Source organism: Astyanax mexicanus, chromosome 6 (assembly GCF_023375975.1).
Source record: "Astyanax mexicanus isolate ESR-SI-001 chromosome 6, AstMex3_surface, whole genome shotgun sequence".
NCBI lineage: Eukaryota > Metazoa > Chordata > Actinopteri > Characiformes > Acestrorhamphidae > Astyanax > Astyanax mexicanus.
Window position 1 is genome coordinate 13,338,020 of NC_064413.1, and position 25,297 is coordinate 13,363,316.

The 25,297-nt window shown below is 47.2% G+C and overlaps 1 non-coding gene and 1 pseudogene across 1 annotated transcript; both read right to left on the bottom strand.

The window, feature by feature from the left end:
• Positions 1-14,331: 14,331 nt before the first annotated feature.
• Positions 14,332-14,447, bottom strand: LOC125802825 (U5 spliceosomal RNA). Its single transcript, XR_007439877.1, has one exon. It is a non-coding gene; the product is annotated as a U5 spliceosomal RNA (small nuclear RNA).
• Positions 14,448-14,913: 466 nt separating this feature from the next.
• LOC125802643 (U2 spliceosomal RNA) lies at positions 14,914-15,085 on the bottom strand (annotated as a pseudogene).
• Positions 15,086-25,297: the final 10,212 nt, after the last annotated feature.

Genomic DNA, 25,297 nt, shown 5'->3' on the forward strand with positions numbered 1-25,297 from the left:
AGGCCACAGCCAGCCCACCTAAACACCACGCTCCCCCAGTTCACGTGTCAAACAGGTTTGCCCCGCTCAGTGAAGCACCAACTGAGGAGCCTGTTAAAGGTACTCTGGTGATAGGAGACTCTATCGTCCGACACGTGAAATTAGCTACTCCTTTAGGGGCACCAGCGGCAACAGTTACTAGTTTACCGGGAGCCAGAGCACCGGACATTAGTGGCAACCTCAGGTTAGGGAATAGGAGATATTCGAGGGTAGTAATTCATGTAGGGGCCAATGATATTCGTCTGCGGCAGTCTGAAGTAACTAAGGCTAATATTAAAGAGGTGATTAAACAAGCCCAGACGCTGTCCGAGGAGGTAATCTGCTCTGGCCCCATCCCAATGAGGCGTGGTGATGAAGCTTACAGCAGGCTTTCTTCGCTGAACCGCTGGATGTCCAAGTGGTGTGCAGAAAATCATGTAGGCTTTATAGATAACTGGCTACACTTTGAGGGCAAGCCTGGTCTTTTAGGTAGGGATGGTGTCCACCCCACGCGGGAGGGTGCTGCCTTACTTTCATGCAGCATAGCTCATAGTCTTTTAGCTAGTCGGCAGAGTAGTATTAGAAGCTGCTGACAATCCAGAGCCGGGACCAGGCCGCAGACAGAGAGGCTTAACCGACCGTCTGCGAGCTGCAAAGAGACGTTACCTAGATACCAATGTATTCAGACTGTGTCTGTCCCCCGAGTCAAACAAAAACATCAAAAAACTAAAACAGTAAATCTAAATAACTTAACTTATATTAAACAATCATATCCAGACTGTAGTACTAACATTTCAAGCCTAAAGATTGGTTTACTTTATATTAGATCTCTAAATTCAAAAGCAGTTCTAGTGAATGAAATGATAACTGATCAGAAATTCGATGTTCTGTGTCTGACAGAAACCTGGATTAGGCCAAATGAATATGTAGCATTAAATGAAGCCACCCCTGCAGGCTATAATTATATACACAATCCGGTAGATTGTCCGGTAGAGGAGGTGGGGTCTGCATATTTTTCCAAAGTACCTTAGTTAGCAATCAGAAACACTAAGAAAATTTTACTTCTTTTGAGCTTCTTTACACCAGTATAATTAATCCAGTTACAAAAAAGAATGCATTTTCTTTAATTAAAATCTACAGACCACCAGGGCCCTATTTAGAATTTTTAAAAGAATTTAGTGATTTTGTCACAGACTTAGCAGTAAGTAATGATAAAGTGATTATAGTTGGAGACTTCAACATTCATTTCGAAAAATTGGATGATCCATTAAAAAAGGCATTCACATCAATTTTAGACTCAGTTGGTATTATTCAAAATATAACAGGACCTACTCATTACTGTAATCATACTCTGGATTTAGTTTTGACCCTGGGTGTGAGCATAGATAACCCGAATATTCGTTCTCAAACCTCCGCAATGTCAGATCATTACCTTCTTTCATTTAAATTACATCTCAGTCATAATATATGTACATCCCCTAGCTACTCTGTAAAACGTTCAATTACGCCTTTGTTGCCGGCGCCAGGTCTAGGGGTTTCTGGGCCAGCAGCAAGGGATACACAGACCCATCAGCACTGTGTATCCTGAGAAATAACTGGATCTGCAAGTCTGCAAGTCAGTGGAGGACACAAAGCAATTAAACAGCTTGTTCGAAGGCAGCACGAGTTTATTTCTAAAATCAACATTTCTTTCATTCATTTCATCACTTCAATAATTATTATTTAGTTTTTTTTCATATATAATAGCAAGGTATAAAATATAATTTGTTCATATAAAAATACACATGCACATTCTTGTTGTAATTTACCCTGTATATACCTCCCATTGTAAATATGTTGTAAATATGTAAAATACAGAATACTTATTATATTTGGTTTCTTTGTCAACATTTACAAGTTTAGCTAGTTTCATAGTATCTCCAATAACATGACAGTAAAATGCGAATATGCATTTCAGAGTATATGTAAAATATATGTATATGTAAATCTAAATATATATATATAAGATATTCAAATATTAGCTTATACTATCACACATTTACTCAACATTACATTTTCCCCATTACACAGCTACACATACAACATTTACACCAACATCTCAACAAACACATATACTCGAGGCAGCCAAGGTAGCTTAATACTGCCAGTATTACTGCTTACACTCACAGAAAAAATAGAAGTTGCACTGTAGTACATTTTAACTTTATGAACTGCACTAATAAGGCTTCGATTGATCAGAAACAACCATTTTTTAACTCCAAAACACAGACGAAATGCATTTGCGTGGATACTCATAACTCACTTATGCATAGTACTCAGAAACTCACAAAATGGTGGATACCATACCTCAGAATACTAGAAAACTGCACCGATATGGTGTCACTAGCTCTAGTTTCAGAACAAAAGTGCTGTTTAACAAAGCATGTCTCTGTAATATGTACAAAGTTGGCTATTTTACATGAACAAAACATTCAGAAATACTCGTGAAAAGCATGTGTATGGACTCTCTCATTGTTAGGTAAGATGGCACCCTCAGCTTAGTGATTAGTCACCCCAGAACCAAAGATTAGATTACAGGCAAAACTAAACGTTTTTTAAACAACAAAACACCTCAAAACACTTAACAAAACGCTCTCCTAGCCATTTTTATTACTATTTATGTAAACTAGAGTGTTTAAAGTAGTATTTTTAGTTACCTGCAAGCCAGTGGAGGACACAAAGCAAATAAACAGCTTGTTCGAAGGCAGCAAGAGTTTATTTCTAAACTGAGCATGCTCAGTCCTCGAATTTTAGTGTGTTCTCCATGCAGCTCACTGGGATGAAGCGCCATCCAGCGGTTGGGTGGTGTAACACCATGTAAAAGTGTAAGACTGGCTTGAATAGCTTTTAGAATGGTTCTGATAATTCCAATAAAATACAAAAATAATAAAATAACAATAAAATAATAAAATAAAAAAATAAGTGGGGGGGTGTCTGTGTTACTAGATGGAGGCAATTTTCTAACCCTCCACACCTTTTACAGCCCAACAATTTACAGAGAAGCTTCCAGACTTATCAACTCTAATATATTCTCCTGTAGACCCAGTAGAACTAGACAAACTAACCGAAGGTTTAGAAAATACCTTTCGCTCTACCTTAGATGTTGTAGCACCCCTTAAACATAAAATAGAGAGACAGAAAAAGCTCGCACCGTGGTATAATGATCAAACTCGTACCTTAAAGCAGTTAGTACGAAATTTAGAGCGTAAATATCGATCAACTAAACTGGAAGTGTTTCACTCTGCGTGGAAAGACAGTCTTGTTAAATATAGAAAAGAACTAAATAAAGCCCGCTCAGTGTATCTGGCCTCACAGATCGAGATAAATAAAAATAATCCTAGAGTTCTCTTTAGTGTTATTTCCAAATTAACTAAAAACCAGGCAGGTACTGAACCTCAGATTCCAGCCATTCACACCAGCAACGATTTTATGGACTTCTTCAATAGTAAAATTGAAAACATTCGGGATAAAATTAAACAGATAAATATTACATCCTCTGTCATCTGGTCTGGCTGATCTAGAACAAAACCCTGTTACTGAAGTTAGGTTGGAAGTCTTTAACCCACTTCCACAGCTAGAACTAGATAAAATTATCTCCTCTTCAAACAGCACAACCTGCACACTTGATGCTGTTCCCACAAAATTACTAAAACAGGTACTGCCAGATATAATTAAACCTCTGTTAATGATAGTAAACTCATCGCTCACCCTGGGCCATGTACCCAAAGCCTTTAAAACAGCTGTAATTAAACCTCTGATCAAGAAACCAAATCTTGATCCTAGTGTACTGTCTAACTATAGACCTATTTCAAACTTACCCTTTATTTCTAAGATTTTAGAAAAAGCTGTAGCCCAACAACTTTGCTCTTACCTGCAAAGAAACCAGATCTGGACCAAAATCTGGATTTAGGCCTTATCATAGCACTGAGACAGCTTTAGTTAGAATAACAAACGATCTACTTATAGCTGCCGACCAAGGCTGTGTTTCCCTACTGGTACTTCTCGATCTGAGCCTTTGATACAATAGATCATACTATCCTTTTAGAAAGACTAGAGAACATGGTCGGTGTAACCGGAACTGCCTTAGCATGGTTTAAATCATACTTAACCGATCACTATCAGTTTGTGAGGTTAAATGATATGTCTTCCAGTTATACTAAGGTAAGATATGGAATTCCACAAGGCTCTATATTAGGACCGTTATTATTTACATTATATATGCTCCCACTGGGCAAAGTTATTAGAAAACATGATGTGAATTTTCATTGTTATGCGGATGACACGCAGCTCTTCATATCAGCCAAACCTGATGACAGAGTGAGATTAAAGAAAATCGAGGATTGTGTAGAAGATGTAAAATCATGGATGTCGCACAACTTCCTCCTATTAAATAGTGATAAAACAGAAGTTCTCCTATTAGGCCCCAAAGCTGCTAGAAATAAATTATCAGACTTAATGCTAAATCTGGCTGACTTCTCAGCCACCCCTGGTTCAGCAGCTAAAAACCTTGGAGTTATCATAGATTCAGATCTAGCATTCGATAAACACATATCTAATGTTACTAGAACAGCTTTTCTACACCTCCGTAATATTGCCAAGCTAAGAAATGCCCTATCACTGCATGCCGCAGAAAAATTAGTACATGCCTTTATTACCTCAAGGCTAGATTATTGTAATGCGCTACTGTCTGGATGTTCCGGCAGTAACTTAAATAAACTTCAGCTAGTTCAAAATGCTGCAGCCAGGGTCCTTACTAAAACGAGAAAATTTGACCATATTAGTCCAGTACTATCAGCACTGCACTGGCTTCCAGTCAAATTCCGCATACACTATAAAATTCTCCTGTTAACGTATAAAGCCCTACACGGGCTCGCTCCTGAGTATTTACAAGACCTCATCTCCTGTTATGAACCACCGCGATTACTTAGATCTCAGGGTGCTGGTTTATTAGTAGTTCCTAAAATTCAGAGGAGCTCTGCAGGAGGAAGAGCTTTCTCTTATAAAGCGCCTCAACTCTGGAATAATCTCCCAGAATATGTTCGGGACTCAGACACAGTCTCAATCTTTAAGTCTAGACTGAAAACTTACTTGTTTAGTTTAGCTTTTGGTAATTAATGTTTTTCCCTTTAGATAAGGCTGCAGATTCAGGGGTTCATGGACAGAGGAAATTGTGGTAAACTGAGATGCTGGTGCTGTTGTTCTCCCACTGCACACGGTCACTCAGGTTTGTGGACGGTGGAGTGGGTGGATGCCAGTGTTTCAGGGAGCCTCCATGTCTATGTTACCTTCTGGCTCTCTGCCTTTAGTTAGGCTGTTTTATTTAGATCTGCCGGAGTCATTTGCCACACTCTGATAATGTTTTATATTCTCTGTTTTACATAAATACAGTCAAAACTAATTCCATCTCTCTGCCTTCCTCCGAGTTACTGACTGCCCACCTGTCTGACCCGATACCGAGGGACCCTCAGGCTCTCATGTCCTCTGTCTGGCCAGACTGGAAGTTACTGAAGTCAGCTCTTCTCCATCCACCACCACAGATCAGCTGCTCATCATCTATCTTACTCTATAAGCCATTAGTGGAGCTGCTATACACCTGAATATATAAAACCTATTTGGATGTATGAAAGACTTTTTAAAATTAATTTAAAAGCCATTTGACCAGTGGTAGGATGGTCCCCCCTTTAATGTGAGTCTTGGTCCTCCCAAGGTTTCTTCCTCCTCCTGCAGCTCTGAGGGAGTTTTTCCTTGCCTCCGCGCTCACTGGGGGTTCTGTATTATGTATATTCTATGTTTAATGTTTTGCCTGATTCTTTGTCCTGTAATCATGTTTCTGTAAAGCTGCTTTGTGCCAACACCAGTTGTAAAAAGCGCTATACAAATACATTTGATTTGATTGGATTTTACTGATTCGGAGACGACCAGCTATGGGAAACAATGTAATCACAGTTTACATGGTTAGCTCCGTTACCTTTCTTTTAGAAAAATCTCAGTATGAGTCACATGACTCAATCTGAGAAATGGCAGCTTAAGGGGAGACATCTGTGCACCATTAGAAGTTTTGTTCAGAATTACGACATTACGATTGCCTGCACGAGGAGATTGCTAGAATTAATGTGCTTCTCAAGCAAATGTTTGCCAAACATAGTAGCAGCCTGGAGGAAATCAGAAGAACAATTACGTCGATAGAGGGCAAGCTCACAGAAGTTCTTCCCCGTCTTGGGAGGGCAGAGAGCAGACAGGATTCACTTCAGGAGTGCGTAAAAGAGATAAAAGAAAGTCCATCTGCAACTCGCACCGAGATGTCTAGTCTCCAGCAAAATATAGTGGACCCACCGCTATAATAAATCTATAAATCTATAATTTCAAGGTTTTCCAGAGCATTGCAAAGGGAGAGACCCGGCAAAGTTCCTGTCGGATGTGATTCCTGAGATGCTCGGTCTGGAGTTAACGTCTGGGCTTTTGGTGGAGCGATGTCACCGCTTGTCAGCCACTCGTAAAGGGAGAAACAGACCGGATAGAATCCTCATCGCCTGGTTTCTTAACAGGCAGAACAAAAAGGCAATAACCAACGCGGCGAGAAAAAAGGGTGAAATCCGCTGGAATGGCAACCTCATCAGGATCTTTCTAGGACTACTCAAAGGAAATGGTGTCTCTGCACCAAAGTGTTTGAGAATGCAAGAAACTACTCCATCAACACAAGATACCTTTCAAACAGAAACACCCTGTGGTTCTCTGTATCACTGCGGAGGTGAGCGGTGCTTTGATAACGCCCGCACCACGTTTAGCTTTATTTCCACCCTACAGCCAGAGGCTGATTCTACCCTTACCTGATGGTGCACTGTGCCAGGGACATCCTGGATTTGATGTATGACCATTAGCTGTGGTAGACCAAATTGGCTGTTTAGCAATAAAGAACTTACAGGTAATGTAAATATTGTTAAGTGCAGGTTTTATGTGCACTACTTCAAAATGCGGTTCTTAACTACCAGCTTTATTGTTTTCATATTTAGTGTATGTGAACTTGGTCTTATGTTTTAAGGTAAATTTGTTTTTCTTGATACTCTACATGTGTGTACAAGTCAGTTATTGACTTAATGATTGTTATAGACTTTGTTTAGTTTGTATTTTTGCTCACAGTTGCATTAATAATGTCCTTGTTGATGTCAGTTACAGTGAGGCCCATCTTCAATAACATTGGTTAGAGAGCTGTTTAGTCGAGTTATATAGACTGTTTAGAGTTAGTTGTCGTGATGGTGGCACTGCCCTTGTAGCTGCCAAAAGCTTGCAGATCACAGACCTAGTTGGTGTTTTTTTCGGGGCACCCAGAGAGTGGAAGCCAACTTGTTTATTTTACACTGTTTTGTTTTATATTTTTGATTATGTTGTTTGTTTTTTTGTTTTTATCCCAGTCACTGCTACTCCTCCTATTCAGTATCCATGTACCTTTTCATTCAGAGGATAAACACGTTTGTGGGGATTTGGTCATTTTACACACTAGGCTAAATTTAGAAGACATGGTGACAGGTGGTCACCATACTGCTGTATTGTATGTTATGTCAGCTAAATTAGGAAACGTGCAGGGTCTGAGCATAGCCACATGGAACGTTAAGGGATTAAATCATTATTTTAAAAGATTATCATTGTTTTTATTTTCTCTGCTTTTCAAGGCTCGATAACTGAGGCTGTGTAAATACCGTGTGCACGCGTGTGAGCCTTGATTACAAAAGCATGCCTTGAATTAGTGGGAACAGGTTGAGTCTTAATTGCGTTAGTGGAACGGAACTAGCTGGAAGTGAATTGTTTGGCTAACTCAAGCGAGGACTATGGAACGCCAAAAGGCCCAAAAAACGCCTGGACCAGACGCCTTTTGTCGAAAAGAACGGCGTAAAATACGGCATTCTGTGTGGGGTTTACGCCGTAATATACGCCGTATGATTTCAAGACGCCGTAATATACGCCGTATGATTTCACGACGGCGTTAAAAACGCCGCTAAAAGCACAGAAGACGCCGTTTCCCACAGCGTTTTTCGACCCTTTTTGCGCGCCGTACAGAGCGCCGTCTCAGTGCAATGAGACGGCGTAAAAAGCGGCGTTTTAGTGTCTCTCTTGACGCCGTAATAAGCGGCGTAAAAAGCGGCGTTTAATAATAAGATAATGAGCTCCACCTTCCAGTTTTGAAAGCCAATACATTTAAACTCTGTTCAGCCAATGCTCTTACAGAGAGACTCTGAGCTCTTCAGACACAGTTTTTTAGACACAATTAACAATATACCATCTATAGACATTCCCGCTGGTGCTCATGCCTTTTATTAGTCTAATATTTATGCTGTATCAATGTAAAAATAAACTCTAGGTTTAGGTGAAAGCAAAATGCTGTGCAGCTCCCCACTTTTTTTTTTATCCAGACGGAAATCACATCACCTTGTCAGTATATCACACATGAAGAACCCTATTGTTGCAAAAACATCAGGGTTTCAATAATTACTAATTACTGACACCTGCTACCAACTCCTTATAAGCAACGCCAACCAGCCACTCGGCATTGGATCTTTGATGCTCCTGAGAGCGAATCTATGCCGGTTTCTCGAGTGAGCCTCGGCTCTTTCTTTTCCCACTGCTCTGTTCACGGCAATTTCCGGTTTCCTACTTTGCTTTGAGCGGGATTGGGCAGCATCCCTGACTTCTCGTCCCCACTCTCTAGTTTTCCCTGTCTTCCTTTCTCTCTCTCTCTCTCCTTTCTCTCTCTAGTTTGGTGAGCTCCCCTCCACCCCCCTCTTTCTCTGTGTGTGTGTGAAGCAGCTGTGAGGCTCGCGGTTTGCTCACCTTCTCTCTCCTCTCTGGTGAAACAGCATTTAATCCACAAGCACCTCAATTCAGTTTTGTTTTCTTTCGAAGCTCTTTTGTTTCAGTTAATCCTCACCTCGCGTCATTAGAGGTAGCCGCTTCCCTGCGAGCTTTATTTACAATTCTTACCCTCTCTCATTCCCGCTATGCGTGACTTTCGTTGCTCCGCCCCTTTTCGGCGGCTGCATCCCAATCCACTCGCTGGTACAGCGGTACGAGTATTGGGCTGCGGCCCGGATTCGATCCCCGCATGGGTTGGGGTTCTATAATATGAATTATAATATATAATATTATTTTTAAATTTCCCTTTTTCTTGGGTTTACCTGCTTTGAGGTCTGCTGGTCTGCGACTAGGTCTGCTAATTGTGTGGTTGGAGCTGCAGTTTGTATAGCACTCCACCCCCCCCTCTTCTTACATTGTGATTTGGTCTTTATACAAGAAACACATTTCACAGACAATGAGTGTTCGATGCTTTGCAGAGATTGGATGGGAAATATTTTATTTTGTGAAGCCGGGGAGTGGCAATTCTAGTCAATAAACACCTACAATTTCAAGAATTTAAAAAAAGAAAGGGTAGAACTTTGATTGTTCAGGCAGAAATTCAGGGACAAATATTAATAGTAGCAAATATTTATGCACCTAATCTGGATTGTAGGGTAATTTACCACAGCATGACTTAGCTTAAACTTGAATGTGAGGAATCCCAGAACATGAAATGACCAATGAGTCATCAAATGGTCTGACCAATGAGTCAGATCTTAGAATTTAAAATATATTTAAGTTTACTGGAAAAATAGTCTCAGCATTACTTATATTATATATAAGGAATAGAAATTAATAAATATATATATTAGAAAAGAGTAAAAGTACATCATTGAGTCAACACATAGTGTAGTTAAATCTCGATAGATCAACACATTCACAACCCAGAGAGAGGGAGAAATAAAGAGAGAGAAACTAAAGCCAGTCGAGGGACAGAGAGAACCCCTCAGACTTCATTCAAGCAGTTATACATTTATGCAAATGACATGTGATTGGACAGAACTTATCAATATGATTACGTCAGCAGAGTCCAGGTAACAGGTTGTTGTCCAGTCCCAATAATGGGAGCAGCTCCAGCTTGACTGAGCAACAAGTTTTATCATAGTGTTCTGCTGTGTCCTTCATGAACACAGCAAACAGTCCTTGTGTTTCAAACAATATTTAAGTGTCCTAAAGTCTGTGAGAAGATGAAACGGAGGAAAAGAGTGGATGGAAAGATCTTCTGGCCTGTGTAAGACTTTAAGCAGTGTAGAACAGGCAAGCGCTGGCTATCTGAGGAGAGGTTCCCAGCACTTCACTCAGATAGCTAGTTGCAGTGATGCTTCTCTGCCACTCAGGATAACGTTCTCCTCACAGCTCTTGCTGTTGATGAAAAAAGTACAAACAACTTTCAAAGCCTTGTGTCATTGTGACAGTTAAAAAGAGAGCAAAGATCATAATGTTATTAAATAAATTAAGTGAACAATAAAAATAATAACCCTTCAGGATGAGCCAATATTTTTTGCAGATCTAGAGTGCAGTATAAATAGAATGGGCAATCATCCAGTCATTCTAGTGGGGGATTTCAATCAGGGCTTGGACATAGTGCTTGACCACAGTAGACCATCCACTTCTCAACCCCGAAGATCAAAGCGGGTTCTTGAAAATATATGCAAAGCTTTAGGTTTGGTGGATATATTGCACATTTTTAACCCTACATTTAGGGACTACAATATTTTTTCTCCCCACATCAAACCATTTCAACAATTGATTTCTTTCTCTTATCAAAGACATTAATGGCCATTGTTTTATCTTGTAAATTTGGGAATATAATAATCTCAGATCATGCCTGTGTGACACATCATGCAACCATTCACCCAAACTATAAAATCTCGTAGATGGAGGCTGAACTCAGGTCTGCTAATGAATGAAGCATTTAGAACAACCCTTAGTGCTGAGATTAAGATGTATTCAGAGATTGACCTACCTATGGCATCATCTGCAGCTGTGGCATAAGAAGCACTTTTTTGAGGGGACACATAGTACAACACTGCTTTCAAGAAAAAAAAATACTACAAGACAGTAGGAATTAGAGCAGAGGATCAGTGTCGCAGAAGGTAAATTCAAAATAGACCTGTCCAATGAGTCCTTACTCTTACTCCTTACTTGTGGAACTAAAATATAAGTTTAATACTCTTCTCTCACAAAAAGTGGAATTCTCTCATTTCAGAGCCAGGCAGAGGTACTGTGAGGAAGGAGACTGGGCCGACAGATTACTTGCCAGCTACATAAAAAAACAGGAATCCTTAAGCACAATTTCGAGTATAAGAGATCAATGTGGGGGACGTAAAACATCTACAAAAGAGATTAATGAGTCATTTTTTTATTTCTATACAAACCTTTACAGTACAGAGTTGTCAGTGGATGATGAGATTGGATCTTTTCTTTATAAACTGAGTTTACCAGTATTGACAACGAATCAGAAAGAGGAGCTTGACAAACCCATACCTGAGGAGAAAATTGTAGATGTGATTGTGCTCTTAACCACTGGCAAATCACCTGGCCCAGACAGGTTTACAGCAGAATTTTACAAGATGTATTGTAAGGAATTAACTCCCTATTTAATGAATATGTATGAAGAATCCTTTGCAAAAGGCTTTCTTCCTCCAACCTTGTCTGAGGCATCTCGCTCATCTTCAAGAAGGGTAAGGACCCACATAACTGTGAGAGTTATCGACCAGTTTATCTTATTAACTGTGATGCAAAAATTATAAATAAGGTGGTAGCAGGGAAAATAAATAAAGTAGTAGCAGCTCTGGTACTAAGTTAGCTTTATTCATCAGCGAAACTCATCAGATAACATCAGGAGATTCATAGATATCATGTGGCATGTTCAGAATGAACAGGAGCCTGTAGCTGCCCTATCATTAGACGCTGAGAAGGCATTTGACCGGGTAGAGTGGCGCTATCTTTTGCTGACTTTGAAAGCTTTTGGATTTGGAGACGTCTTCATAAAGTGGATTCATATCTTGTACACAGGGCCCAAAGCTGCGGTGGTAACAAATGGGCTTATTTCACCATACATTAGACTACAATGCGTCCACCAACGATCCCCTTTATCCTGTTCTGTAAAACGGAATAGTGTAAAGCACAGCAGAGAGTTGTAGCACGGACTATGTTATGTGTAACACACTTCCTGTTCTGGATGAAAATAAACCACCCGTGAGTTACTGAACTGCTAATCTGAGTCCGGGTCTCCTTCATGCTCACTCACAGTCTGCCAGTAACATAACATATCCCCCTCCTCTTTTCTTTGGCATTAGAGCCTTTAACGGTAGCTATAATATTGAACCTGGACTTCCCTAGTATCCAGATTGGCCAAACTACCCATAAAATAATGCTGTATGCAGATGACATTTTAACCTTTATTTCTAGCCCAGAAAAATCTGTGAATTCTCTTTTAACTACTATTGATTAATTTTCCAAGTTATCAATTTATAAAATAAATTGGTCCAATTGTGAAGCCCTCCCCCTGACATCTTACTGCCCTAAAACAGCATTTTCTTCACAATTCCTATGACCTCAGAAAGGAATAACATATCTCTGTGTCCCGTTCCTCCAAATTTGTCAGATCTGAGCAGGGTTGACCAAAAACCTCTCTTGGATCATTTTAAAGCGGATATAGACAGGTGCCCCCCCTTTCTTTCATTGTGGGGAAAGGCCAATGTCCTTAAAATGAATGTTGCCCCAAGATTTTACTGCGTTATCCAGGCATTACCAATTTCCATTCCTTTGAAATATTTTCAGAATTTTGAAAAGCTCTGTTATGTTTTTCTTTGGAATGGTAAACAGGCTCGTATACGTCTAAATATATTACAAAAAAACAGGGGAACAGGGAGGGCTGGGCATACCTATATTAGGGGTACAGTATCCCTATCTGCCCAGCCTATATGTTTCGGGAGATCCAAGTCCTTTGATTTCCTTGACAGACCATGACTCTGATTGGATCCAGACAGCTATTATGGTAGGCAGGAGGCTACTATTAAGACACTGGAAGTAGTCTCAGGCTCCTACTTTAAGAAAATGGTTTGAGTTATTAAATAGAGTGGCTATTTCAGGCTGATCGGGACACCCAATAAGTATTTCAAGAAGTGGCAGAAATTCTTTGACCTTATTGGAAATCAGTAAACCCCGCTTTATAGCGTATACCTGTCCAAATTATCAAATTACATCTGTTAAGATATTTTTATTTACAGCTGCTCTGACTAGCTGCCTAAACTCACAGCTCCTTGAATCGGCACCACGATTGGTTAGGAGACACACAGCGGTCAGTGGCCCATCTCCTTAATAGATATTAAGCTCCTGCACAGGCTGCAGACCTTGGGGCCCTGCAGTCGGCCAACCCATGGTGGTCTGAACCGCAGAAGCAGCAGCGCTTCCCCGAGAAAGCCTCCTTGCTGTGCCCAAAGGCGCCGCACCTCCTGAAGTACAGGGGCTGTACTGGGAGCCCATCTAAGCCCGGGACCTTACACCGGTTCATTTTGCCAAGTACATTGGTCAGTTCTGTCAGACTAAAGGGGGTCTCTAGGCTGTCCCGGCTGTCCATGCTCGGAAGGCGTGTCTCTAGGTGCGACAAAAATTGCTCCCCAATTTTGTGATCCATGCTATGTTTGTTAAAAAGTTTAGAGTAAAAACTATGTGCAACCTCGATCATCCGGGCCGGGTCCGAACAGGTCCTACCTTCCGAGTCTATTAGATATGTAAAACATCTCTCCTCTTAGGCCTGTCGAACCCTTTGAAAAAAGGAGGCAGAACATGTTTCGTTCTCCTCTGCCATCTGAAAGCTGGCACTAAACAGGCTATCAGCCGCCGACCTTTCGTGCAGTACCCTGAGCCCGGCTCAAAGGGCCTGCACTTTATCTAGGTCCAGTGTCCCTGCGTTGTTGAAGTTAATATATTGTTCCTTCAATTGCTTCTCTAAATCCCTTACCCGCTTCAGCTTTTCAGCTTTGCGGCATCTGCAATAATGGTTTGTCCGAGCACTCTTTAATGTGCTCCCACCATGCAGCTGGAGAAGCAAAGTCACCCTTGCAGGCCAAGAAGCGATAACCCGAATATCGCCACCTGGTTGAGGGGCCATTCTTTTTACTATGTAGCTACTAAGCGGCGGAGCCAACAGATGTCCCACCCATTTAATGTCACCCTACTCTAGCCATTGTTCAAAGAGGTCTTTCATTTTACTCTTTTCTTTAACTGTTATTTCTTTCAAACTTTTTTCTTTTACTGTTTTCTTGTCACATCATTGCTTTCTACTCTTTTTTATTTATTTTTTTTATTTCTATTTTTTATTTTTTACTCATTGATTAATTAATTCATGCCCTCTCTCTCTGTTTTTGTACTAAAATGAGCAGCTTCGCTAAAAGCAAAGCTTTCAAAAAATAAGCAATACTCGTCAACATTCCCCTCCACGGAAATCTTTAGTAAAAGGCGAAAGATTTATACGTGAATGAAGAGAAACCCGAGCTATACCCGTAACCCCAGGAAGGGACGAGGCAGCTGGAGGAAGGCAGGGAGCAAAGGAAGATTGAGAGGGAAGACAAACTCCAACTTTTTTTGTCTTTTCTTCCAGTTAAGACACCCGAGTCCTGATGATGTCACACCTGGGCGGGACATTCGTCCTTGCCTAAAGAGCAGAAAGGGACACAAAAGAACACAGAGACTAGCCAAACAACATATCCAATAAAAAAAAAGATCAAACGGAGGGAAAACGGAACACAACGGAAAAGACCCTCCCCTGCCACAAAGCACAGAATTAAATAAGTAAATAAACAGAACATGAAAACAGCAAAAAACCTGCATTGGTTCACTTCAAAGCACAAGCAGAGGAAAAACAAGACAGATCACAGGAACTGACCCTCCCCCCAGCAATTGAAGCCTTCTTGAGTACTTAACCAACGACCACTCGTTTCTTCTTTCTTTGCACCGCTGTAAGGAAGGTGCACCGCTCCTGGAGGTACTGCAATACCAGGTCGATGCGTGGAGCAGAAGGAGCAAGCTCCTGTTCTGGCTCCCTGTTCTAAAAATCCATTTAATATGTAGCCCTCATATAGAGGGCGTATCAGATATTAAACTGATTTATCTTTTTATATGTGTCAGAAATTTTCACCAAAATAATTTATATTCGCGGTTACTCATTTTCATCATTCCCACTAAAATAAATTAAAACATGAATTTATTAACTAAAACGAACGAACAAACTAACAAAACAACCAAAAACAAACAAGCTAACAAAAATAAAAAGAGAAAATAATAATAATTCTAAAACTTAGCTTTTAAGTTTTTAAGGCTGCCCCCTGAAGAAGAGGTACCCCCTATTCCCATTGAGTGAAAAGTTTGCCGGCGGGTACCTCCAACTCCCATCTTCATTCTTCTTGAAGTTGACCATGTACTGGCGGCGCCCGTTCCTAACTCCTTGACCATACGCTCCCCAGGCTGGACTTCTCCGTACTGTTCGAGGAATTGGCGGACGGACCCAGCCACCACGAATGGGTTGAAGACGTGGATGGTGACCATCCGCCGACCAGCATTCCACAAGGACTCCATTGTATAGTCCTTTCCCAGCGGATGGCCACCCAGGACCTGGCCCTGCTCCAGAACCCGCTCGAAGGTTGCTTCAGACGCCTTGGTGACGTCAAAGAACCCCAGGGCGTTGTTAAGCTGGGCGCAGACGAGGTCTTCTGGCTTAAGCCCCAACGCCACAAAAAGGACCTCCCGGATAAAGGGCACCCGCTCTGTAAATAAGGAGTCTCCATCCGGGTCCCTCCACTGGAACCGGACAGTGTAGGGGACGACCATCCCACCACCACTAGGTCCCAGCAGAGGGAATGTCCCGGGCGCTGAGGCCGCCGCCGAGGCCCCGTCCTGCCCCGCAGAGCCCCGAGGTCCCGACTCCACGGCGCCGTCAGCGATGGAACTCCCTCGGGCAGGTCCCGAAGCTGGCCGGCCCATCGGCTGGTTCGTTCGCCGCAGAGGGTCGTCCAGCCGGGGATGAGGCACCGCCGCAGTCGCTGCAGCCGTCATCTTCGGCGGTGCCATCTTCTTCTTCGTCATCTGGGAGGGCTAGGAGCTAAGCTAAAAACTTTAAATAAATAAAAGAAAATAAAAAGGAACTCAAGGGATCCCCTGCAGCAGCGGCGGACAAGCCACCTACTGCTGCACATATGTTCACCCTTGAACTCCTTCTAAAACTAAGCCCAAGCACAGCCGACGTCCTCTTCAGTCCACTACACAAAACTGATAAGAACAGATTTTTTTCTTTTTAGCAACCAGCGCATTTATTTGCTTATTTCCACAGGCCATACAAATCATTAAACATTTCCAACCCACCACCATACCCAGCCCCCAACATCCATATCCCCAAATCCCCAAGGAAACCCAACCCACCCCAAACCATAACCCACCCTATCCCCAACCTGCCCAAACAACCCACAACATTCTCCTCCACCCCCCACCCTGTCGGCGGACGGACGGAGCGGACGCAAACCCCAACCCTACCCCGGAGAGAGAGCTAGAGGACCTGATCATCCGTTGGGCCACCAGGGCCTCCCCATGACCGTCGGGCCAGCAAAGCCAGACCTCTCTCCCCTGCCCCCCACGCCCACCCTGATGATCCCTTCTCCGGGCTCCCGCCCTGCCTGAGAGACCGTGGCGTACCTCACCTTAAAGGCGAGGAAGAGGTGCCTTGTGTCCGGCCGCGGCTCCGGTACCCTGAAGCACTCGCAGCGCTTGCCCCAGAGCACGCACTTGGCCACGGAGGCGGGGCACGGTGCTCATCCCTTGCCCATACAGGATCATCTCCCTGCTCGGGACGGACCCGGCACCGGTCTCCTCCCCGCCGCAGCCCATCGGGCAGGTGGGGGTGTGGCTAAGGCCGTGCCTGTGCAGGCGCTCCCTGACCGCAAGGCGGTCGAGGGCGGCCAACCAGTGCAGGTCTAACCAGCAGGGCTGGAGGGCCGCCCAACGTAAGTTCCGGATCCTCACACCCTCCCCGGCTCCGTCCCTCCACCTGGCGTAAAGACGCCGGTGGTCGAGCACGGCGCCGTCTTCCGTGCACCATGGATGGTCCCTTACGAAGTCGGCCGCCCTGGCGTAATTCTCCTTCTCAGGGCGGACCCCAGCCAGAACCTGGCAAACAGGGTGGCGGGGTGTCCTCCTTTTCCCTCCACCAGCCCCGCCAGGAAGGCCACGAACAAAGTCGTGGCCTTCACCGGCGCGCAGAACACCCCTCTGCCTCCCCTGGCGAGCGGGAGGTACATGGTTGTCCTAGTGACTTGCTTGTACATCCCGCCCCACACAAAGGTGAAAACGCACCTCTCGACCCGTCTTCCCGTCACGAAAGGGATTGGGAAGACGTAGGCCAGGTGGTTCAGGCCAGCCAGCAAGTCAGAGTTCACCACCAAGACCCTGCCGGACAACGAGAGATCCCTCTCGCTCCAGTGTGCCGCCCTGACCTGCAGCTTTGCTAAAGCCGCGTCCCACCCCAAGCACCACACACCCCGCAAAGCAGTCCCACAACCCCCCCACCCGCAAAAACCCCCAAAGACCAAGCCATTCCAACAACCCACCACCCACAAAAAGTCCACCCACCCCAAAGAAGTCCCACCATGCACAAAAACTCCCTCCTCTCCACCAAAACAAAGTCACACTTATTACCAACCCCTGCCCAATCCCCTACGGGATTCCGCGACAGGGCCCTCATTTTTTCTTCTTTTCCCTCCCCTTGCTCCCACCAGACCTCGAACGCCTGGTGGCCAGCCTCTCCCACCCCTCCTCAGACCGCTGACCTGGGTCCTCCTGGTCGGACGACGAGGAGCCGTCCAGCAAGGGCGGGGACCAGTCTTTGCTGGGGTCCTGGGGTGCGGAGAGAGCACGCTGGCCCGGCCCCTGCAGAAGCACGCTGGCAGGGTCGAGGAGGACGAATTCTTGGGCCTCCTCAACCTTGGACCTCTTGGGCCTTTGGCCATCCTCATCAGGCTGAGGGTCCCGTTCCCTGGCAGGAGCGGGGGCAGGGGGGTCCGGTGCTGGCTGGCCGTCAGGGACGGTGACGGTTGCCCAACCAGGTCGCACCTCCGTGGTGACTGGTGGAGGGCCCTGGGTCTCCGTCGTCCTCTGCGGCGGGCTTGGACGGACGTTCGGCAGGCGCCCCGGCAGCCGGTGCTGCGACGTCCTCCTCCGACGGGGCCCGGTCCCGGTTGACTGCCTGGAAGTCATCTGTAAACAGGCTTGCAAAAGTGCCGCGACGGGAAGGGCAGGAACGGAAGAGGTGGCCCTCGCTCCCGCAGAGGCTGCAGGATCCCATCCTCCACGTGAGGGTTGTAGAGGTGGACCGTCACCGGGACCTCGTCCATCGCGAAGAGGGGGACGCAGCGGAGTCCCCGGAGTACCTCTTCCTCCATCCCTCTGCTGCACCGGGCGAACAGGGCAGTGCAGTCCGAATAGGACGCCAGGGTGACGTCCATGAAGCCCGCTGCCGCGAAGTCCTGGAGGCAGAAGATCTTTGACGGGCCCAGTCCAGCGAAGTCCCGGAGGATCCTCTGGACCACGAAGTCCCACCCAAACCTGGTTCTGTCCGCAGCATCCGCCTCAGGAAGCAGCTCCAGCCGAACCGTATTCTTGAGTCGCACCACTCGGGTCGATGTTGGAGCTCTCCCAGCCATGCTCTTTTAGCCAAGTGCCTCCCGCTCTTAAAAGAACAGATTTTTTTTTTTTTTTTTTTTGGGTCAGAAATCATTTCACCAGTATGTATTTTAACACTAGGTTACTCTTCTTTCATCATTCCCATAAAAAATTAAAACAAAATTTATTATCTAAAATGCCCATAAAACATAACTTAATACTAAATATGTAAAACTATCTAAATGAAATTAAAATATTTTTTTCTTTTAAATCCACTCCTCTAATACAAGTGTAGGCTGTGCCTGGGCAAACGAACAAATAAAAAAAAAAGAATTAAAACCCCTTCTAATTTAAAAGGCAGAAAATCAATAAAACCAAAAGTGATTCATAGAATCACAGGATGAAGTCGTGTTTCTTCAACGGTTGGAACTACAGCTCGACGAGGCCCTTCCACCTCTCCTTCGCTGCATGATACCCCCACCGGATGACATCTAACTCCATCCGAAAAGACAGATCAGCACGGATTTTCCTGTATATTCCCTCGGTTTCCAGGTTTGTCCCTCTACGGATGACGTCAGTACGAGCATTCCAAAGCTCCCGCTTGGTAATGCTCACCACCAACCACATCCGAGACAAGAAGGGAGACCTGGTATCCTGAGGCCACACTCTTATGACCTTTTCTCTGGTCAAATTGAACTGCGGGTCAAATGCTCTGCATAGGTCGGCTATCCTTGTCCAGATCACCTGAGCATACCCACAGTCCCAGAACACGTGGCCAAGAATTTCCTCATTGGCACATGAGGTTCTGGGGCAGCGCGGGTGTCTGGTGAGCCCGTGCCTATGCTAAACATCCCTGACTGGCAACTTGCCATGAACACATTGCCAATTCAGGTCCTGCAGCCGGTTGTGTAACCCTTTTGGCTGAACTCTAGACCAAGTGTCCTTCTCCAAGCCCACCACAGAGCGAGTACCTCGGGCATCCAGAACAGCTTTATACAAAGCTCGGTGCCTAACAAAGGTCTCGGGCTTCAACCCCACCGGAAGCGACCTGTTCCATCTTGCCAGGTGCTTATAGTGATCCGGTAGGTTCTCAGCCTTAGGGCAGGAGTTGGACCACGTACTCACTAGAGTACGCATTGGCCAGGACATCCACAACCGTACAAACGTTGATGGGGTGTTCTAGGGGAGCTGCCAGGCGTGCACAGAGCTGTGCAGAAAACAGACAATACAGCTTAAGAGGGAAGTCAGGTACATCCCTCCCTCCCTTTTCCTTTCCCAGGTACATCACTTCCCTCTTAACATACTCATATCTACCTCCCCAGACGAGACTAAAAACGTCTTTAGTGAGCCCTCGCCGCATGCAGCAGGGCATGGGGTAGACATGAGCTAAATACAGCAGTGAGGGAAGGACATCTACTTTTAATGCCAATACCTTACCCTGAAAGGACAGGGACCTGGCTTTCCACAGCCCCATCTTGCGCCTGGCCAGAGATAAACGCTCTTCCCAGTTGGCTCGGGCAGCCCCTTCTGCCATGAAGGAGAACCCCAAGATCTTCAGAGGACCATCGCTGAGGGCCAAACCCCCTACAATGTCCCTTCGATCTGTCCAACTGCCGAAGTACTTGACTACCGACTTGCCAAGGTTCAAAGCCGCACCGGAAGCTCTACCGAACGCCTGCACCATGTCTAAGGCAATCCTGAGTGACCGGTCCGAGCATACGAACAACGTAGTGTCATCTGCATACTGGGCCAGTTTGACCACTTTTCCTCCGCCCCCCGGGAGGGGGAGACCATCTATCTCTGGGTGGGCTCTGATGGCTGCAGCAAGTGGCTCTATATAGAGCGCGTAGAGTAAAGGGGAAAGAGGACACCCCTGTCGTACTCCACTCACTTGCGGTACTAAGTCGCTCAGGTGGCCGTTGATGGAAACACGGCTTCCAACCTCAGCGTATAACGTAAAGAGCCATCTGAGGAATTTGGGCCCAAACCCTAGTGTCGTCAACACCCTCTCGAGGAAGCGGTGGTCTACTCCGTCGAAAGCCTTTTCCTGATCTAGGCTCACCAGCGCCAGCAGGACATTTCTGTCTCCGACCCAGGAGATGGCATCCCTGATTAGGTGGAGGTTCCAGGTTGCCGATCTCCCTGGGACCCCACAGGTCTGGTCGCTGTGGATCAGGCACGACATGGACTTCTTCAGGCGCTCTGTCAGGGCCTTGGCGAAGATCTTAAGATCAACGCACAGCATGGTCAGGGGTCTCCAATTAGCTAGATCCTTGGGATCTCCTTTCTTGTATAACAAGGAGAGAGCTCCTGACCGCATGCTCTCTGTGAGCCTGCCCTGTCGGTGCACGTCCTCGGCTACCTCCACCATCACCGGGCCGAGGACATCCCAAAACGTAGAATAAAATTCTACTGGGAGCCCATCTAAGCCCGGGACCTTACGCCGGTTCATTTTGCCAAGTACACCGGTCAGTTCTGTCAGATTAAAGGGGGTCTCTAGGCTGTCCCGAGCCGTGCTCGGAAGGCGTGTCTCTAGGTGCGACAAAAATTGCTCCCCTATTTCATGATCTGTGCTACATTTATTAAAAAGATTAGAATAAAAACTATGTGCAACCTCCATCATCCGGGCCGGGTCCGAACAGGTCCTACCTTCCGAGTCTATGAGAGATGTAAAACATCTCTCCTCTCGGGCCTGCCGAACCCTTTGAAAAAAGGAGGCAGAACATGTTTCGTTCTCCTCTGCCATCTGAACCCTAGCATTAAACAGGCTATCAGCTGCCGACCTTTCGTGCAGTACCCTGAGCCCGGCTCTAAGGGCCTGCACTTTATCTAGGTCCAGCATCCCTCCGTTGTTAAAATTAATGTGTTGTTCCTTCAATTGCTTCTCCAAATCCCTTACCCGCTTCAGCTTTTCGGCTTTGCGGCGTCTGCAATAGTGGTTTGTAAGAGCACGAATTCTCTCTTTGATGTGCTCCCACCATGCAGCTGGAGAAGCAAAGTCACCCTTGCAGTCTGACCAGACTGCGAAGTGATCCCTAAAGAGAGTCTGATACTCTCTTTCCTCCAGGACCTCCACGTTCAGATTCCAATACCCTCTACCAATGGAGGGGGCATTAATGGAGACTGTGGCCTCTACCATCATGTGATCTGAGAACCACCGTGGGGTCAAGGAGGCCTTTTTAACAACTATAGTGGGGGACACTAATATATAATCTAGGCGGCTTTGTGCCCCTCTAGTGTTATGCCAGGTATGGCCCGGATTTCCGGGGTTGCAAATTTTAAAACCGTCAGTAAGACTGAAGTCGCTGGACAACTTCTGGAAGTGTTTCCGGCTGACATCATCACCCCCCTCTAAATTTATATTAAAATCACCTGCCACTATTAAGTGCCTATTTGACACACAAAAGGGGGCCAGAACTTCTAAAAAGTTAATACGGGACGAGGCATCTACTGGAGCGTAGATGCACAAAACTCTAATGTTCTGGCGTCTCCAAGTGGCGTCTAAGCCCAACGCTCTGCCTTGATGGATGGTAAACGGGCTTACCTTCTCAAAGGTGCGGTCTCCAAGAAGGATTCCCACACCCGAGGAATGGACGCCACCCACGCTCCAGTAGGCCCTACCTTTTGCCCACTGTTGTGAGAAAAGAGCCTCGTCCCTCTGGTCCCGCAGGTGAACCTCCTGCAAACAGCAGATGGTCGGGGAGATAGACGCCAGATCCTGGAACACCGCTGCCCTCTTAACCGCGTTTCGAAGCCCTCTGACGTTGATGGTTAAAACAGTAAAATCTGCCATAAAAAGATAAAAAGGGGATTAAAACCAAGTAAAAGACAATTAAAACTCTTCTAAAACAGGGGAGCCCCTCTCTGAACCTCTCCTCTTGTCAACGGGGAGAGCCACCCCCTCCAAGAATGCCGACTCGTTGGGGGGGGCCTCCCTGCCCCCGTACTCCTGCGGTGGTGGCGGGTTGTCCTGCATCGGCGGGGGTTCTGGCAATTCCTGGCCAGGTGCCCCTTCCCCAAGCAGTTCTTACATTCCATCTCCTCGCACCCCTCGGCCTGGTGCCCATACTTGAGGCACCCCCGGCAGAAGGCGGGCTGTCCCCTGAAGAAGAGGTACCCCTTGCTGCCATCCAGAGTGAAATTAGCAGGGGGTACCTCAGGCTTCCATGTTCTTCTTTAAAAGTAACCATATATTGGCGGCGCCCGTTCCAGATCCCTAGCTCATCCCGGACCATTCTCTCCCCCGGCTGGACCTCCCCAAATCGCGCCAGAAAACGGCGGACGGACTCGGCCGGTACAAAAGGATTGAATACATGTACCGTGACCATCCGCCGGTTCGTCTCCCACATGGAGGCCATGGTGTAGTGTCTCCCCAGCGGATGATCACCCAAGACCCGCCCCAGCCCCAGCACCCGCCCGTAAGTCGCCTCAGACGCCATGGTAACATCGAAAAACCTCAGGGCGTTGTTACGCTGGGCGCAGACGAGATCCTCTGGCTTTAACCCCAGCCCAATAAAAAGGACCTCCCGGATGAACGGGACCCGCTCGGTAAAGAGGGCCCCGTCATCCAGGTCCCTCCATTGGAACCGTATGGTGTGGGGCACGCCTCCGCCTACCCCTACACCAGGCTCCAATGAAGGGGATATCCCGGCAACTGGAGCCGCAGCCCGGGACTCGTCCTGCCCCGCAGAGCCCCAAGGCCTTGAGTCCATGGCGCCGTCCGCTCCTCCAGGCAGGCTCCAAAGCAGGCAGGTCCTAGGGCCAGTCTGTCCGCTCGTCGTAGTCGTCCAGCCGAGCTTCCTTGCCGACGTGGTCCGGGTGGGCTGGGAACTAGACTAAAAACAGATAAAACAAATAAATAAAAACAAAAAGGAGTTCAAGGGATCCCCATGCGGCAGCGGCGGTCAGGCCACCTGCTGCTACACATATGTTCACCCCTGAACTCCTCTAAAACTATGCCCAAGCACAGCCAAGTCGTTCCTTCAGCACTTCGATAAGATAAGAACAGATTTTTTTTTTTTTTAGCAACCGGCGCGTTTATTCATCCATTTTTACATCATACAGAGCACAAACCCAATACAAACCCACCACAACACCCAGCCCCTAACATCCATATCCCCAAATCCCCAAAGAAAACCAACCCACCCCAAACCACAACCCACCCTATCCCCAACCTGCCCAAACAGCCCAAATCAGTCTACCCCACCCCCCCACCCTGTCAGCGGACGGACGGAGCGGACGTAGACCCCCACCATCCCCCGGAGAGAGAGCGAGAGGACCTGCCCGCGGATGATCATCCGCGGGGCCACCAGGGCCTCCCCATCACCGTCGGGCCCGCAAAGCCGGACCTCTCTCCCCTGCCCCCCACGCCCACCCTGATGATCCCTTCTCTGGGCTCCCGCCCCGCCTGAGAGACCGTGGCGTACCTCGCCTTAAAGGCGAGGAAGAGGTGCCTCGTGTCCGGCCGCGGCTCCGCTACCCTGAGGCACTCGCAGCGCGTGCCCCAGAGCACGCACTTGGCCACGGAGACGGCCGTCCACAGAGACCTGGCCTCTCTGCGGGGCACGGCGCTCAATCCATGCCCGTACAGAATCATTTCCCTGGTCGGGACGGACCCGGCACCGGTTGACCTCCACCATCCCGAGACCGCCGCCCAGAAGCGAACCGCGACGGGGCAAGACCACATGGTGTGGTCTACGGTCTCCTCCCTGCCGCAGCCAATCGGGCACGCGGGGGTGTGGCTGATCCCGTGCCTGTGCGGGCGCTCCCTGACCGCGAGGCAGTCGAGGGCGGCCAACCAGTGCAGGTCCTTGCTGGCCCCGTTCAACCAGCCGGGTTGTAGGCGGGCGTATCATCGCGTCCTCCCCGGCTCCGTCCCGCCACCGCGCGTAAAGGCGCCGGTGGTCGAGCACGGCGCCGTCCTCCGTGCACCACGGGTGGTCCTTCACAAAGTCGGCCGCCCTGGCGTAATGCCAGGGTCGGTCGACGGACCACGGCGTCATCCCGTTCCAGGGGATCGCCCTTCTCAGGGCGAACCCCAGCCAGAACCTCGCGAACAGGGTGGCGGGGTGTCCTCCGTTGCCCTTGACCAGCCTCGCCAGGAAGGCCACGAACAAAGTCGCGGCCTTCACCGGCGCGCAGAACACCCCTCTACCTCCCCTGGCGACCGGGAGGTACATGGTCGTCCTAGCGACCTGCTAGTACCTCCCGCCCCACACAAAGGTGAAAACGCACCTTTCGACCCGTCTTCCCATCACGAAAGGGATTGGGAAGACGTAGGCCAGGTGGTTCAGGCCAGCCAGCAAGTCCGAGTTCACCACCAAGACCCTGCCGGACAACGAGAGATCCCTCTCGCTCCAGCGTGCCGCCCTGAACTGCAGCTTTGCTAAAGCCGCGTCCCAGTTCTTCTGGGCCGAGTCCTCCCTCCAGAAGGTGACCCCCAGTATCTTGAGGCCACCCTCGCAGAGCGAGTACCCACCGGGGACGTCGGCCCTCCTGGCCCATCCCCCGACATACAACACGGCCGATTTGGCCCTGTTGATGCGGGCTCCGGTCACAACCGAGAACTCCTCCAGAATCCGTCCTGTGACATCAAAGTCCCGGTCCTTTCCCAGGAAGAGGGTGGCGTCGTCGGCGTAAATCGCCACCTTCGCGCTGAGACCCCTTCCTCCTGGGATGTGCAGGCCGCCGAAAGCAGGCT